This window comes from Rhipicephalus microplus, chromosome X (genome assembly GCF_043290135.1).
Source record: "Rhipicephalus microplus isolate Deutch F79 chromosome X, USDA_Rmic, whole genome shotgun sequence".
NCBI lineage: Eukaryota > Metazoa > Arthropoda > Arachnida > Ixodida > Ixodidae > Rhipicephalus > Rhipicephalus microplus.
In genome coordinates this window covers 258,139,354-258,153,536 of record NC_134710.1, presented here as the reverse complement: position 1 = coordinate 258,153,536, position 14,183 = coordinate 258,139,354, and the positions used below count along the sequence as shown (strand labels likewise).

The window sequence follows — 14,183 nt, the reverse complement described above, 5'->3', positions numbered from 1 at the left end:
TTGTTTCCCGGTGGTGAATGAGTTAAAGCATACTGCACCTTCTCTGTTACATTTCATTTCGCTCTAATAAAAAAAATTGTCCACGTGGCCTAATGAATAAGGCGTCTGACTTCGGATCAGAAGATTGCAGGTTCGAGTCCTGTCGCTGACGGTTTTTTTTCCTCGTTATTTACTTCCCGGTGTTGAATGAGTTAAAGCATGCTGCACCTTCTATTTTGAATTTCAAATTGCTCTAATAAAAGAAAGTGTCGGCGTCACCTATTGGATAAGGCAACTGATTTCGGATCAGATTATTGCAGGTTCGAGTCCTGTCACTGACGGTTTTTTTTTCCTCGTTATTTTTTTCTCTGTGGTGAATGAGTGAATGCATGCTGCACCTTCTATGTTACATTTCATTTCACTCTAATAAAGGCGAAGTGTCCGCGTGGCCTAATGGATAAGGCGTCTGACTTCGGATCAGAAGATTCCAGGTTCGAGTCCTGTCGCGGACGGTTTTTTTTCCTCGTTATTTTCTTCCCTGTGGTGAATGAGTTAAAGCATGCGGCACCTTCTATGTTACATTTCATTTCGCTCTAATAAAGTAAAATTGTCCACGTGGCCTAATGGATAAGGCGTCTGACTTCGGATCAGAAGATTGCAGGTTCGAGTCCTGTCGCGGACGGTTTTATTTTTCCTCGTTAATTTTTATTCTCGGTGGTGAATGCGTTAAAGCATACCTTCTCTGTTACATTTATTTCTCACTAGCAAATGAAAGTGTCCACGTGGCCTAATGGATAAGGCGTCTGACTTCGGATCGATGATTGCAGGTTCGAGTCCTGTCGCGGATGGTTTTTTTTTTCCTCGTTATTTTCTTCCCGGTGGTGAATGAGTTAAAGCATGCTGCACCTTCTATGTGACATTTCATTTCGCTCTAATAAAGTAAAATTGTCCGCGTGGCCTAATCGAAAAGGCGTCTGACATCAGATCAGAAGATTGCAGGTCCGAGTCTTGTCGGGGACGACTTTTTTTCCTTCCTTATTGTTTCCCGGTGGTGAATGAGTTAAAGCATACTGCACCTTCTCTGTTACATTTCATTTCACTCTGATAAAAATAATTGTCCGCGTGGCCTAATGAATAAGGCATCTGACTTCAGATCAGAAGATTGCAGGTTCGAGTCCTGTCACGGACGGTTTTTTTTTTCCTCGTTATTTACTTCCCGGTGTTGAATGAGTTAAAGCATGCTGCACCTTCTATTTTGAATTTCAAATTGCTCTAATAAAAGAAAGTGTCGGCGTGACCTAATGGATAAGGCAACTGATTTCGGATCAGATTATTGCAGGTTCGAGTCCTGTCACGGACGGTTTTTTTTTCCTCGTTATTTTTTTCTCTGTGGTGAATGAGTGAACGCATGCTGCACCTTCTATGTTACATTTCATTTCGCTCTAATAAAGGCGAAGTGTCCGCGTGGTCTGATGGATAACTTGTCTGACTTCGGATCAGAAGATTGCAGGTTCGAGTCGTGTCGCGGATGGTTTTTTTTTGCTCGTTATTTTCTTCCCTGTGGTGAATGAGTTAAAGCATGCTGCACCTTCAATGTTACATTTCATTTCGCTCTAATGAAGTAAAATTGTCCGCGTGGCCTAATGGATAAGGCGTCTGACTTCGGATCAGAAGATTGCAGGTTCGAGTCCTGTCGCGGACGGTTTTTTTTTTCCTCGTTAATTATTATTCACGGTGGTGAATGCGTTAAAGCATATCTTCTCTGTTACATTTATTTCTCACAAACAAAAAAGTGTCCGCGTTGCCTTATGGATAAGGCGTCTGACTTCGGTTCAGACGATTGCAGATTCTTGTCCTGTGGCAGAAGGTTTTTTTTCCTCGGTTTTTTCAATCCCGGTGGTGAATGGGTTGAAGCATGCTGTACCTTCTCTGGTGCATTTAATTTCTCACTAACAAACGGAAGTGTCCGCGTGGCCTAATGGATAAGGCGTCTGACTTCAGATCGAAGTTTGCAGGTTCGAGTCCTGTCACGGATGGTTTTTTTTTTCCTCGTTATTTTCTTCCCGGTGGTGAATGAGTTAAAGCATGCTGCACCTTCTCTGTGACATTTCATTTCGCTCTAATAAAGTAAAATTGTCCGCGTGGCCTAATCGAAAAGGCGTCTGACTTCAGATCAGAAGATTGCAGGTCCGAGTCCTGTCGGGTACGGCTTTTTTTTCTTCTTTATTGTTTCCCGGTGGTGAATGAGTTAAAGCATACTGCACCTTCTCTGTTACCTTTCATTTCGCTCTAATAAAAAAAATTGTCCGCGTGGCCTAATGAATAAGGCGTCTGACTTCGGATCAGAAGATTGCAGGTTCGAGTCCTGTCGCTGACGGTTTTTTTTTCCTCGTTATTTACTTCCCGGTGTTGAATGAGTTAAAGCATGCTGCACTTTCTATTTTGAATTTCAAATTGCTCTAATAAAAGAAAGTGTCGGCGTCACCTAATGGATAAGGCAACTGATTTCGGATCAGATTATTGCAGGTTCGAGTCCTGTCACGGACGGTTTTTTTTCCTCGTTATTTTTTTCTCTGTGGTGAATGAGTGAATGCATGTCACCTTCTATGTTACATTTCATTTCACTCTAATAAAGGCGAAGTGTCCGCGTGGAGGATTCCACTTCCGGCCACGACAGTGAACGGACGTGTTTATCATGTGCTCCCGCGTAGGGGCGGTTTCAGCGGCCCGTGTGGGCCGCGGTATCAGGTGTACCGAAAAGCCAGGCGAAGATTTCCAGGTTGTTCTGCCTCAGCTGCCTTCAGGTGATTCCGTTTTGCACACGGTTTTTTTGCACGGAAACTTGAAAGCCAGGCCATATCGAGTGGAGCATGTCCGAGACAGCCTTGCTCGTCTTTCGCTGCTGCCGGAAGTGGTTGCCCTAGGGGCATACCAAATGAATCATGTATGGGCAGTGACGTTCAAGGATGATGAGGGTAAAAAGAAGATGCTGGCGGCGGAGTCTTTTGATCTAAAGGACCATCGCTGTATGGTGGTTGACCCCCGTGATCGAGGTGTGCGGCTGAAGTTGTACTGGCTTCTTCATGGCGTGCCGGACGAGGCTGTGCGAGTCGCCTTAACGCCCTACGGAAAAGTGACCGAGATAAGCAGAGATAAATGGAAGGTGCAGGGTTGCAATGATAAAGGTTCAACCACGCGGTCGGTCACGCTGAGGCTACACGCGGGCGTGTCCGTGGACGACCTGCCACACCAACTGCGAGTTGCGGAGGATATGGCGCTCGTCGTAATTCCTGGCAGAGCACCGCTATGCCTCCGATGCCGGGCTATCGGACACATTCGACGGGATTGCCGCGTGCCGCGCTGTGGGGTCTGTCGTCGCTATGGCCACGATGACGCCCACTGTGTGAGGTCGTACGCCAGCATTGCGGGCCCAGGCCAAACAGACGAAGTGTCTGAACACCTGATGGATGCCGTGGATGCCGAAGAAGCGAGCAGGGAAGACGGTTATACGGAAGGCCCTGCCACGCCCCCTGAACAGTCTTCTGGGGCCGCACTGGAATCTACCAATAAAGGCGACAAGCACTCCGGTGCGCCAGGAACGAATTTAGACACGGCAGCAGTAGAGAACGACGCTACAGCAGCGAGCAAGTCATCTTCAGCTGCGCGAGAGGGCGGCCCGGAAGCAACGGACGCCGAGATGACCAAGGCCGGTGCTATCGCTTTTAAGCGAGCTCGTGAAACACCTGACCGTACCGGAAATGTTGACACGTCGGCCATCAATGAACCTCCAACAAAGACGGCGACTGGTCGTCGGCCTACCTTTAAACCACGACCAAACCTGTCTCCTGACCGTAGGGGCACTCAAACGTCGGCCCCGCCGTAGCGGAGGAGACGTTCCGAGGCTTTCTACGCTGAGCACACGCAACCACTGTTGCGACGTGAGTATGACACCTGACGAAACAACCTTCAAGAAATGGCGACTAACTTTAAAACTGGTATTTGCATCGCGACGTTGAACTCAAGAGGCCTGTGTTCGCGCAGGAGACAATGCCAGATTAGTCGCATTTTGTTAGAAAACGACATAGACCTCCTGGCTGTACAAGAAACTAAAATGGAAAGTGAAGAACAAACGGAGCAAATGGTTCAAGTTTTTCGCTCTAGGTACAATGTCTGCGTTTGTCATGCTGTTGGGCGGTCAGGAGGCTGTGTCGTTTTCATACGTAGTAGTATCGCGGTTGTTGAAAATGTGTCTACCTGCGATAGCGGTAGGCTGGTTGTGTGCGACTTCAGTGTTTCTGGAATGCCTTGGCGCGTTGTGTGTGTTTATGCACCGAATAGATCGCACGAACGGGAATTTTTTTTCAGAGCGATTGAAGGATTCTTGAAAACGGAAAGAAATGTTGTGGTTCTAGGGGACTTCAATTGTGTCTGTAGAGCTGAGGATAAGACAACGAGCTTCAATGTGCGCGATAGAAGTGCTGAGCTGTTGAATAAAATAGTGAACGAGACAGGGCTGGAAGATGTCGGTTATGTAATGACGCGAGAGGGTGAAGTAGGATATACGCACTTTCAAGGTCATTCGCACGCGAGGTTAGACAGAATATATTTGTCGGCAAAGTTGGTGCCACTATGCTCATCTTATCAAATTCAACATCTTAGTTTTAGTGATCATTGTCTGGTCAAGGTCAACATTGGCGAAAAACGTAAGGCTGCGAAGTTTAATTGGTTTCTATGGAAATTTAATGAAAAGCTGCTGCAAGATGAAATATTTGTCACAAAAACCAAAGAATGTCTTTCAAATGCTCTTCGTTTGGAGACCAATAACTTCATAGCTGTGTGGGAGCAAATGAAGTGTGATATAAAGATGATAGCGATTGAAAGAGCCTGTGTATTACGTAATCGGGAAAGGCAACAAGAGAGGCAGTTACAAAGCGAACTAGACTACATGTTAAGCGTAGAAAATGAAGTGCCGGGAAAATTTAAGAAAGAAATAAAGGAGGCGAAAGCAAAGCTCGAATTCATCGACGACGAAAAGTACCGCGGAGCAATGATAAGGGCTCGCACTGAACGGCTGTGGATGGGTGAAACGCCCACTAAGCGGGTGCTCAGTGAAGAAAAGAAACATGCAGCAAACAAAGAGATAAATGAAATTCGATACCGCAATTACATTACCCGGGACCGCGAACAGATAAAACACGCCTTTTTTGAGTTTTATACGCAACTCCTTAGCCATACAATCAATGACCCCGAACGATTCAAAGAGGACTTTCTGACCCTTATGCCGAGATTGGAAGACTCTGAGCGGGAGCTACTGGAAGTAGAAATCACTGTGGCAGAAATTGAATCAGCTATAGATAACCTGGGTAACGGCAAGTCACCAGGGCCGGATGGGCTTGGTGCTGCCATATACAAATTTTTTAAGACAGAAATGGCACTGGCATTACACCGAGTGATCAGAGAATGCTACGACAAGCAGCAAACACCTCATTCATTTAGGACAGCACACGTAGTATTAATCCCCAAAACCGATGACCCCGCAAAGCTACTTTCAGTGGAATCCTACCGACCTATCAGTTTGAGCAACACTGACTATAAAATATACACGAAGGTCCTAGCAAGACGGCTCCAAAGTGTTGTCACATCCCTTGTCGGCCCGCATCAGACATGTGGGATTAAGGGCAGAACCATATTCACAAATATACACGTAACCAGAAGTATTCTAGAATGCTGTGATGCAAATAATGACCGCGTGGCCATGATTCAGCTAGACCTGCACAAAGCGTTCGATAAAGTCGTACATGAAATTTTGTTTTTGTTGCTGGAACATGTGAATGTAGGAACTGTCATTACAGAAGGCGTTAGAATGGTGTATCATGACTGCAGGGCTAATTTAGTAATCAACAAAGAAGTAAGTGCTTCAATTCCTGTGCGCTCGAGCGTGAAGCAAGGTTGTGCCTTGTCGCCACTCCTTTTCGCGCTTTACTTAGAGCCCTTCTGTTTACGAATACTTGCATCACCAAGTATAAGAGGGTATACGTTTCTGACCAGTGGAATTAGAATTTTAGCCTATGCTGATGACGTCGCAGTGTTTTGCAGTGACAAAGAAAGTGTGCAAGAAGTTGTACGAATAGCTAGGGAATTCTGTGCAGCAACGGGCAGCGCAATTAGTTGGCCAAAATGTCTAGGCGTTTGGCATGGCCAGTGGCAAAGCACACCCGAAGTTTACTGTAACATGAATTGGAAAATCATGCCCGGAAAGTACCTCGGTGTGCCTTTGGATCACTACCGCAATGCTACGGAGTATTGGTCTGAGGAACGTCAACGCATTAAAAATTGTACTGATAAGTGGGGAGGTCGCAATTTATCAATGTTTGCAAAAGCGTCCGTGTGCAATGTATTTCTGATTGCAAAAGTGTTTTATGTATTACAAGTGTTAACCATGACCCGCACTTCGGTCCAGAAAATGCACCGAGTATTCGCGACCTTTATATGGGGGTCGCAGTGGGAGCGCACGAGCCGGTGCAATTTATTTCATAGGGTAAAATATGGTGGTCTGGGGCTTTTGCATTTGTTTTTTAAGCAGTTGGTGAGCAGATTCATGTTCGCTCGAGATCAAACTGACAATTTCTTGAGAACTGTGATCCAAGCAAGACTGCAGACCCCCTTATCTGATTTCGTCGTGTCATCTTTTTCCTTCGAAGCTGGACCACTCAGTCCTTATTTGCGAGAAGTAGTTACAGCTACACGCCTGCTCAAGGAAAGATTTTCGTACGAATACTTGTCCGACGTGACAAAAAAGAAACTGTATCGAGACCTTCTTGATGTCTTCCTGCCAGTGCCCGTCTACCGAGCTTCGTGCAGGCTAGGTTCTGAGCGTGACGTGTTTAAACGTGTTAAGAGAATGCCGGTCAGACCCTCTGTCAAAACATTCTTCTTTCAAGTGCATACCGGCACTCTCCCTGTACTGCCATGGCTAAAAAGTAAAGGGCTTTTTGTACCGTGGCCCGTCAACTGTCTAATCTGCGGCAAACCAGAAACGATAAATCATATCTTTCTCGACTGCCATGATGCTGTGTTCTTGTGGGACGTACTACAACGGACTATAAAAAAAGAACTACCTATCAACGCTTTTGGAATCCGTTTTCTTCCGTGTGCAGCTGCAGGGGAAGTGCCGAGTGACATGTTAATGTTGCTTTGCATGCATAGTGTGTGGAGGACAAGAATGGATGTTCGACATATGCGTGTAGACGCACGTTCAGCGAGAGACTATTTTGTTGAGAGTATGCTGTATACACGAGACGTGTTTAAAGCGCTGCCTGAACCCCCCGAGTGGTTACCTGTGCTCGACCAATTGGCTTCTGTGAAGCCTTTTTAAACCAAGTGCACTGGCCAAGTTGAAGCTGGTGTTTTAGTAAGTGTACATATTTTGTATGTATTTCCTTTGCTTGTGGTTATTAAAAGGCAATAAAGAAAAAAAAAAAAAAAAAAAAAAAAAAAAAAAGTGTCCGCGTGGCCTAATGGATAAGGCGTCTGACTTCGGATCAGAGGATTGCAGGTTCGAGTCCTGTCGCAGACGGTTTTTTGTCCTCGTTATTTTTTATTCACGGTGGTGAATTCGTTAAAGCATGCTGTACCTTCTCTGTTACATTTATTTCTCACAAACAAACAAAAGTGTCCGCGTGGCCTAATGGATAAGGCGTCTGACTTCGGATCGAAGATTGCAGGTTTGAGTCCTGTCGCGGATGGTTTTTTTTTTCCTCGTTATTTTCTTCCCGGTGGTGAATGAGTTAAAGCATGCTGCACATTCTATGTGACATTTCATTTCGCTCTAATAAAGTAAAATTGTCCGCGTGGCCTAATCGAAAAGGCGTCTGACTTCAGATCAGAAGATTGCAGGTCCGAGTCCTGTCGGGGACGGCTTTTTTTTTCTTCCTTATTTTTTCCCGGTGGTGAATGAGTTAAAGCATACTGCACCTTCTCTGTTACATTTCATTTCGCTCTAACAAAAAAATTTGTCCGCGTTGCCTAACGAATAAGGCGTTTGACTTCGGATCAGAAGATTGCAGGTTCGAGTCCTGTCGCGGACGGTTTTTTTTTCCTCGTTATTTACTTTCCGGTGTTGAATGAGTTAAAGCATGCTGCACCTTCTATTTTGAATTTCAAATCTCTAATAAAAAAAATTTCGGCGTGACCTAATGAATAAGGCAACTGATTTCGGATCAGATTATTGCAGGTTCGAGTCCTTTCACGGACGGTTTTTTTTCCTCGTTATTTTTTCTCTGTGGTGAATGAGTGAACGCATGCTGCACCTTCTATGTTACATTTCATTTCGCTCTATTAAAGGCGAAGTGTCCGCGTGGACTAATAGATAAGGCGTCTGACTTCGGATCAGAAGATTGCAGGTTCGAGTCCTGTCGCGGATGGTTTTTTTTCCTCGTTATTTTCTTCCCGGTGCTAAATGAGTTAAAGCAACTGCACCTTCTCTGTTACAGTTCATTTCGCTCTCATAAAGACGAAGTGTCCGCGTGGCCTAATGGATAAGGCGTCTGACTTCGGATTAGAAGATTCCAGGTTCGAGTCCTGTCGCGGACGGTTTTTTTCGTCGTTATTTTCTTCCCTGTGGTGAATGAGTTAAAGCATGCTGCACCTTCTATGTTACATTTCATTTCGCTCTAATAAAGTAAAATTGTCCGCGTGGCCTAATGGATAAGGCGTCTGACTTCGGATCAGAAGATTGCAGGTTCGAGTCCTCTCGCGGACGGTTTTCTTTTCTCGTTAATTTTTATTCTCGGTGGTGAATGCGTTAAAGCATACCTTCTCTGTTACATTTATTTCTCACAAACAAAAAAAGTGTCCGCGTTGCCTTATGGATAAGGCGTCTGACTTCGGTTCAGTCGATTGCAGATTCGTGTCCTGTGGCGGAAGGTTTTTTTTTCTCGGTTTTTTCATTCCCGGTGGTGAATGGGTTAAAGCATGCTGTACCTTCTCTGGTACATTTAATTTCTCACTAACAAATGAAATTGTCCGCGTGGCCTAATGGATAAGGCGTCTGACTTCGGATCAGAAGATTGCAGGTTCGAGTCCTGTCGCGGACGGTTTTTTTTAACTCGTTATTTTATTCCCGGTGGTGAATGAGTTAAAGCATGCTGCACCTTCTATGTGACTTTTCATTTCGCTCTAATAAAGTAAAATTGTCCGCGTGTCCTAATCGAAAAGGCGTCTGACTTCAGATCAGAAGATTGCAGGTCCGAGTCCTGTCGGGGACGGCTTTTTTTTCTTCCTTATTGTTTCCTGGTGGTGAATGAGTTAAAGCATACTGCACCTTCTCTGTTACATTTCATTTCGCTCTAATAAAAAAAATTGTCCGCGTGGCCTAATGAATAAGGCGTCTGACTTCGGATCAGAAACATGCAGGATCAAGTCATGTGGCGGACGGTTTTTTTCCTCTTTATTTTTTTCCCGTTGGTGAATGAGTCAAAGCATGCTGCACCTTCTCTGTTACATTTCAAATTGCGCAAATCGAGAAAGTGTCCCCGTGGCCTAATGGATAAGGCGTCTGACTTCGTATAAGAAGATTGCAGGTTCGAGTCCTGTCGCGGACGGTTTTTTTTTCCTCGTTATTTACTTCCCGGTGTTGAATGAGTTAAAGCATGCTGCACCTTCTATTTTGAATTTCAAATTGCTCTAATAAAAGAAAGTGTCGGCGTGACCTAATGGATAAGGCAACTGATTTCGGATAAGATTATTGCAGGTTCGAGTCCTGTCACGGACGGTTTTTTTTTCCTCGTTATTTTCTTCTCTGTGGTGAATGAGTGAATGCATGCTGCACCTTCTATGTTACATTTCATTTCACTCTAATAAAGGCGAAGTGTCCGCGTGGCCTAATGGATAAGGCGTCTGACTTGGGATCAGAAGATTACAGGTTCGAATCCTGTCGCGGACGGTTCTTTTTCCTCGTTATTTTCTTCCCTGTGGTGAATGAGTTAAAGCACGCTGCACCTTCTGTGTTACATTTCATTTCGCTCTAATAAAGACGAAGTGTCCGCGTGGCCTAATGGATAAGGCGTCTGACTTCGGATCAGAAGATTGCAGGTTCGAATCCTGTCGCGGACGGTTTTTTTTCTTCGTTATTTTCTTCCCTGTGGTGAATGAGTTAAAGCACGCTGCACCTTCTGTGTTACATTTCATTTCGCTCTAATAAAGACGAAGTGTCCGCGTGGCCTATTGGATAAGGCGTCTGACTTCGGATCAGAAGATTCCAGGTTCGAGTCCTGTCGCGGACGGTTTTTTTTTCTCGTTATTTTCTTCCCTGTGGTGAATGAGTTAAAGCATGCTGCACCTTCTATGTTACATTTCATTTCGCTCTAATAAAGTAAAATTGTCCGCGTGGCCTAATGGATAAGGCGTCTGACTTCGGATCAGAAGATTGCAGGTTCGAGTCCTGTCGTGGACGGTTTTTTTTTCTCGTTAATTATTATTCACGGTGGTGAATGCGTTAAAGCATACCTTCTCTGTTACATTTATTTCTCACAAGCAAAAAAAGTGTCCGCGTTGCCTTATGGATAAGGCGTCTGACTTCGGTTCAGACGATTGCAGATTCTTGTCCTGTGGCAGAAGGTTTTTTTTTTCCTCGGTTTTTTCATTCCCGGTGGTGAAGGGGTTAAAGCATGCTGTACCTTCTCTGGTACATTTAATTTCTCACTAACAAACGAAAGTGTCCGCGTGGCCTAATGGATAAGGCGTCTGACTTCAGATCGAAGATTGCAGGTTCGAGTCCTGTCGTGGACGGTTTTTTTTCTCGTTTATTTTTTTCCGGTGGTGAATGAGTTAAAGCATGCTGCACCTTTTTGTGACATTTCATTTCGCTCTAATAAAGTAAAATTGTCCGCGTGGCCTAATCGAAAAGGCGTCTGACTTCAGATCAGAAGATTGCAGGTCCGAGTCCGGTCGGGGACGGCTTTTTTTTCTTCCTTATTGTTTCCCGGTGGTGAATGAGTTAAAGCATACTGCACCTTCTCTGTTACATTTAATTTTGCTCTAATAAAAAATTGTCCGCGTGGCCTAATGAATAAGGCGTCTGACTTCGGATCAGAAGATTGCAGGTTCGAGTCCTGTCGCAGACGGTTTTTTTTCCTCGTTATTTTTATTCACGGTGGTGAATGCGTTAAAGCATGCTGTACCTTCTCTGTTACATTTATTTCTCACAAACAAACAAAAGTGTCCGCGTGGCCTAATGGATAAGGCGTCTGACTTCGGATCAGAAGATTCCAGGTTCGAGTCCTGTCGCGAACGGTTTTTTTTCCTCGTTATTTTCTTCCCTGTGGTGAATGCGTTAAAGCATGCTGCACCTTCTATGTTACATCTCATTTCGCTCTAATAAAGTAAAATTGTTCGCGTGGCCTGATCGATAAGGCGTCTGACTTCGGATCAGAAAAATGCAGGATCAAGTCATGTGGCGGACGGTTTTTTTCCTCTTTATTTTTTTCCTGTTGGTGAATGAGTCAAAGCATGCTGCACCTTCTCTGTTACATTTCAAATTGCGCAAATCAAGAAAGTGTCCGCGTGGCCTAATGGATAAGGCGTCTGACTTCGTATAAGAAGATTGCATGTTCGAGTCCTGTCTTCGACGGTTTTTTTCCTCGTTTTTTTTATTCCCGGTGGTGAATGGGTTAAAGCATACTGTACCTTCTCTGGTAACTTTCATTTCTCACTAACAAACGAAAGTGTCCGTGTGGCCTAATGGATAAGGCGTCTGACTTCGGATCAGAGGATTGCAGGTTCGAGACCTGTCGCAGACGGTTTTTTGTCCTCGTTATTTTTTATTCACGGTGGTGAATGAGTTAAAGCATGCTGTACCTTCTCTGTTACATTTATTTCTCACAAACAAACAAAAGTGTCCGCGTGGCCTAATGGATAAGGCGTCTGACTTCGGATCGAAGATTGCAGGTTCGAGTCCTGTCGCGGATGGTTTTTTTTTCCTCGTTATTTTCTTCCCGGTGGTGAATGAGTTAAAGCATGCTGCACATTCTATGTGACATTTCATTTCGCTCTAATAAAGTAAAATTGTCCGCGTGGCCTAATCGAAAAGGCGTCTGACTTCAGATCAGAAGATTGCAGGTCCGAGTCCTGTCGGGGACGGCTTTTTTTTTCTTCCTTATTTTTTCCCGGTGGTGAATGAGTTAAAGCATACTGCACCTTCTCTGTTACATTTCATTTCGCTCTAACAAAAAAATTTGTCCGCGTTGCCTAACGAATAAGGCGTTTGACTTCGGATCAGAAGATTGCAAGTTCGAGTCCTGTCGCGGACGGTTTTTTTTTCCTCGTTATTTACTTCCCGGTGTTGAATGAGTTAAAGCATGCTGCACCTTCTATTTTCAATTTCAAATCTCTAATAAAAAAAATTTCGGCGTGACCTAATGAATAAGGCAACTGATTTCGGATCAGATTATTGCAGGTTCGAGTCCTTTCACGGACGGTTTTTTTTCCTCGTTATTTTTTCTCTGTGGTGAATGAGTGAACGCATGCTGCACCTTCTATGTTACATTTCATTTCGCTCTAATAAAGGCGAAGTGTCCGCGTGGACTAATAGATAAGGCGTCTGACTTCGGATCAGAAGATTGCAGGTTCGAGTCCCGTCGCGGATGGTTTTTTTTCCTCGTTATTTTCTTCCCGGTGCTAAATGAGTTAAAGCAACTGCACCTGCTCTGTTACAGTTCATTTCGCTCTAATAAAGTAAAATTGTCCGCGTGGCCTAATGGATAAGGCGTCTGACTTCGGATCAGAAGATTGCAGGTTCGAGTCCTGAAGCGGACGGTTTTTTTTTTCTCGTTAATTTTTATTCTCGGTGGTGAATGCGTTAAAGCATACCTTCTCTGTTACATTTATTTCTCACAAACAAAAAAAGTGTCCGCGTTGCCTTATGGATAAGGCGTCTGACTTCGGTTCAGTCGATTGCAGATTCGTGTCCTGTGGCGGAAGGTTTTTTTTTTCTCGGTTTTTTCATTCCCGGTGGTGAATGGGTTAAAGCATGCTGTACCTTCTCTGGTACATTTAATTTCTCACTAACAAATGAAATTGTCCGCGTGGCCTAATGGATAAGGCGTCTGACTTCGGATCAGAAGATTGCAGGTTCGAGTGCGGTCGCGGACGTTTTTTTTTAACTCGTTATTTTATTCCCGGTGGTGAATGAGTTAAAGCATGCTGCACCTTCTATGTGACTTTTCATTTCGCTCTAATAAAGTAAAATTGTCCGCGTGTCCTAATCGAAAAGGCGTCTGACTTCAGATCAGAAGATTGCAGGTCCGAGTCCTGTCGGGGACGGCTTTTTTTTCTTCCTTATTGTTTCCTGGTGGTGAATGAGTTAAAGCATACTGCACCTTCTCTGTTACATTTCATTTCACTCTAATAAAAATAATTGTCCGCGTGGCCTAATGAATAAGGCATCTGACTTCAGATCAGAAGATTGCAGGTTCGAGTCCTGTCACGGACGGTTTTTTTTTTCATCGTTATTTACTTCCCGGTGTTGAATGAGTTAAAGCATGCTGCACCTTCTATTTTGAATTTCAAATTGCTCTAATAAAAGAAAGTGTCAGCGTGACCTAATGGATAAGGCAACTGATTTCGGATCAGATTATTGCAGGTTCGAGTCCTGTCACGGATGGCTTTTTTTCCTCGTTATTTTTTTCTCTGTGGTGAATGAGTGAACGCATGCTGCACCTTCTCTGTTACATTTCATTTCGCTCTAATAGAGGCGAAGTGTCCGCGTGGTCTGATGGATAACGCGTCTGACTTCGGATCAGATGATTGCAGGTTCGAGTCGTGTCGCGGATGGTTTTTTTTCCTCGTTATTTTCTTCCCGGTGCTGAATGAGTTAAAGCATGCTGCACCTTCTCTGTTACAGTTCATTTCGCTCTCATCAAGACGAAGTGTCCGCGTGGCCTAATGGATAAGGCGTCTGACTTCGGATCAGAAGATTGCAGGTTCGAATCCTGTCGCGGACGGTTTTTTTTCCTCGTTATTTTCTTCCCTGTTGTGAATGAGTTAAAGCATACTGCACCTTCTCTGTTACATTTCATTTCGCTCTAATAAAAAAAGTTGTCCGCGTGGCCTAACGAATGAGGCGTCTGACTTCGGATCAGAAGATTGCAGGTTCGAGTCCTGTCGCTGACGGTTTTTTTTCCTCGTTATTTACTTCCCGGTGTTGA

General features: G+C 44.5%; 18 non-coding genes across 18 annotated transcripts; all 18 read left to right on the top strand.

Annotated features, from left to right (window-relative positions):
* The first annotated feature begins 418 nt into the window (after nt 1–418).
* TRNAR-UCG (transfer RNA arginine (anticodon UCG)) lies at nt 419–491 on the top strand. Its single transcript has one exon. It is a non-coding gene; the product is annotated as a tRNA-Arg (tRNA).
* A 97-nt stretch (nt 492–588) lies between these two features.
* On the top strand, nt 589–661 carry TRNAR-UCG (transfer RNA arginine (anticodon UCG)). Its single transcript has one exon. It is a non-coding gene; the product is annotated as a tRNA-Arg (tRNA).
* A 947-nt stretch (nt 662–1,608) lies between these two features.
* On the top strand, nt 1,609–1,681 carry TRNAR-UCG (transfer RNA arginine (anticodon UCG)). Its single transcript has one exon. It is a non-coding gene; the product is annotated as a tRNA-Arg (tRNA).
* A 602-nt stretch (nt 1,682–2,283) lies between these two features.
* TRNAR-UCG (transfer RNA arginine (anticodon UCG)) lies at nt 2,284–2,356 on the top strand. The gene has a single exon. It is a non-coding gene; the product is annotated as a tRNA-Arg (tRNA).
* Nucleotides 2,357–7,482: 5,126 nt separating this feature from the next.
* TRNAR-UCG (transfer RNA arginine (anticodon UCG)) lies at nt 7,483–7,555 on the top strand. The gene has a single exon. It is a non-coding gene; the product is annotated as a tRNA-Arg (tRNA).
* Nucleotides 7,556–8,498: 943 nt separating this feature from the next.
* TRNAR-UCG (transfer RNA arginine (anticodon UCG)) lies at nt 8,499–8,571 on the top strand. The gene has a single exon. It is a non-coding gene; the product is annotated as a tRNA-Arg (tRNA).
* Nucleotides 8,572–8,667: 96 nt separating this feature from the next.
* TRNAR-UCG (transfer RNA arginine (anticodon UCG)) lies at nt 8,668–8,740 on the top strand. Its single transcript has one exon. It is a non-coding gene; the product is annotated as a tRNA-Arg (tRNA).
* Nucleotides 8,741–9,001: 261 nt separating this feature from the next.
* Nucleotides 9,002–9,074, top strand: TRNAR-UCG (transfer RNA arginine (anticodon UCG)). The gene has a single exon. It is a non-coding gene; the product is annotated as a tRNA-Arg (tRNA).
* A 775-nt stretch (nt 9,075–9,849) lies between these two features.
* Nucleotides 9,850–9,922, top strand: TRNAP-UGG (transfer RNA proline (anticodon UGG)). Its single transcript has one exon. It is a non-coding gene; the product is annotated as a tRNA-Pro (tRNA).
* A 97-nt stretch (nt 9,923–10,019) lies between these two features.
* TRNAR-UCG (transfer RNA arginine (anticodon UCG)) lies at nt 10,020–10,092 on the top strand. The gene has a single exon. It is a non-coding gene; the product is annotated as a tRNA-Arg (tRNA).
* A 97-nt stretch (nt 10,093–10,189) lies between these two features.
* Nucleotides 10,190–10,262, top strand: TRNAR-UCG (transfer RNA arginine (anticodon UCG)). Its single transcript has one exon. It is a non-coding gene; the product is annotated as a tRNA-Arg (tRNA).
* Nucleotides 10,263–10,359: 97 nt separating this feature from the next.
* TRNAR-UCG (transfer RNA arginine (anticodon UCG)) lies at nt 10,360–10,432 on the top strand. The gene has a single exon. It is a non-coding gene; the product is annotated as a tRNA-Arg (tRNA).
* Nucleotides 10,433–11,029: 597 nt separating this feature from the next.
* Nucleotides 11,030–11,102, top strand: TRNAR-UCG (transfer RNA arginine (anticodon UCG)). The gene has a single exon. It is a non-coding gene; the product is annotated as a tRNA-Arg (tRNA).
* A 96-nt stretch (nt 11,103–11,198) lies between these two features.
* Nucleotides 11,199–11,271, top strand: TRNAR-UCG (transfer RNA arginine (anticodon UCG)). Its single transcript has one exon. It is a non-coding gene; the product is annotated as a tRNA-Arg (tRNA).
* A 433-nt stretch (nt 11,272–11,704) lies between these two features.
* On the top strand, nt 11,705–11,777 carry TRNAR-UCG (transfer RNA arginine (anticodon UCG)). The gene has a single exon. It is a non-coding gene; the product is annotated as a tRNA-Arg (tRNA).
* A 942-nt stretch (nt 11,778–12,719) lies between these two features.
* On the top strand, nt 12,720–12,792 carry TRNAR-UCG (transfer RNA arginine (anticodon UCG)). Its single transcript has one exon. It is a non-coding gene; the product is annotated as a tRNA-Arg (tRNA).
* A 263-nt stretch (nt 12,793–13,055) lies between these two features.
* Nucleotides 13,056–13,128, top strand: TRNAR-UCG (transfer RNA arginine (anticodon UCG)). Its single transcript has one exon. It is a non-coding gene; the product is annotated as a tRNA-Arg (tRNA).
* Nucleotides 13,129–13,906: 778 nt separating this feature from the next.
* Nucleotides 13,907–13,979, top strand: TRNAR-UCG (transfer RNA arginine (anticodon UCG)). The gene has a single exon. It is a non-coding gene; the product is annotated as a tRNA-Arg (tRNA).
* Nucleotides 13,980–14,183: the final 204 nt, after the last annotated feature.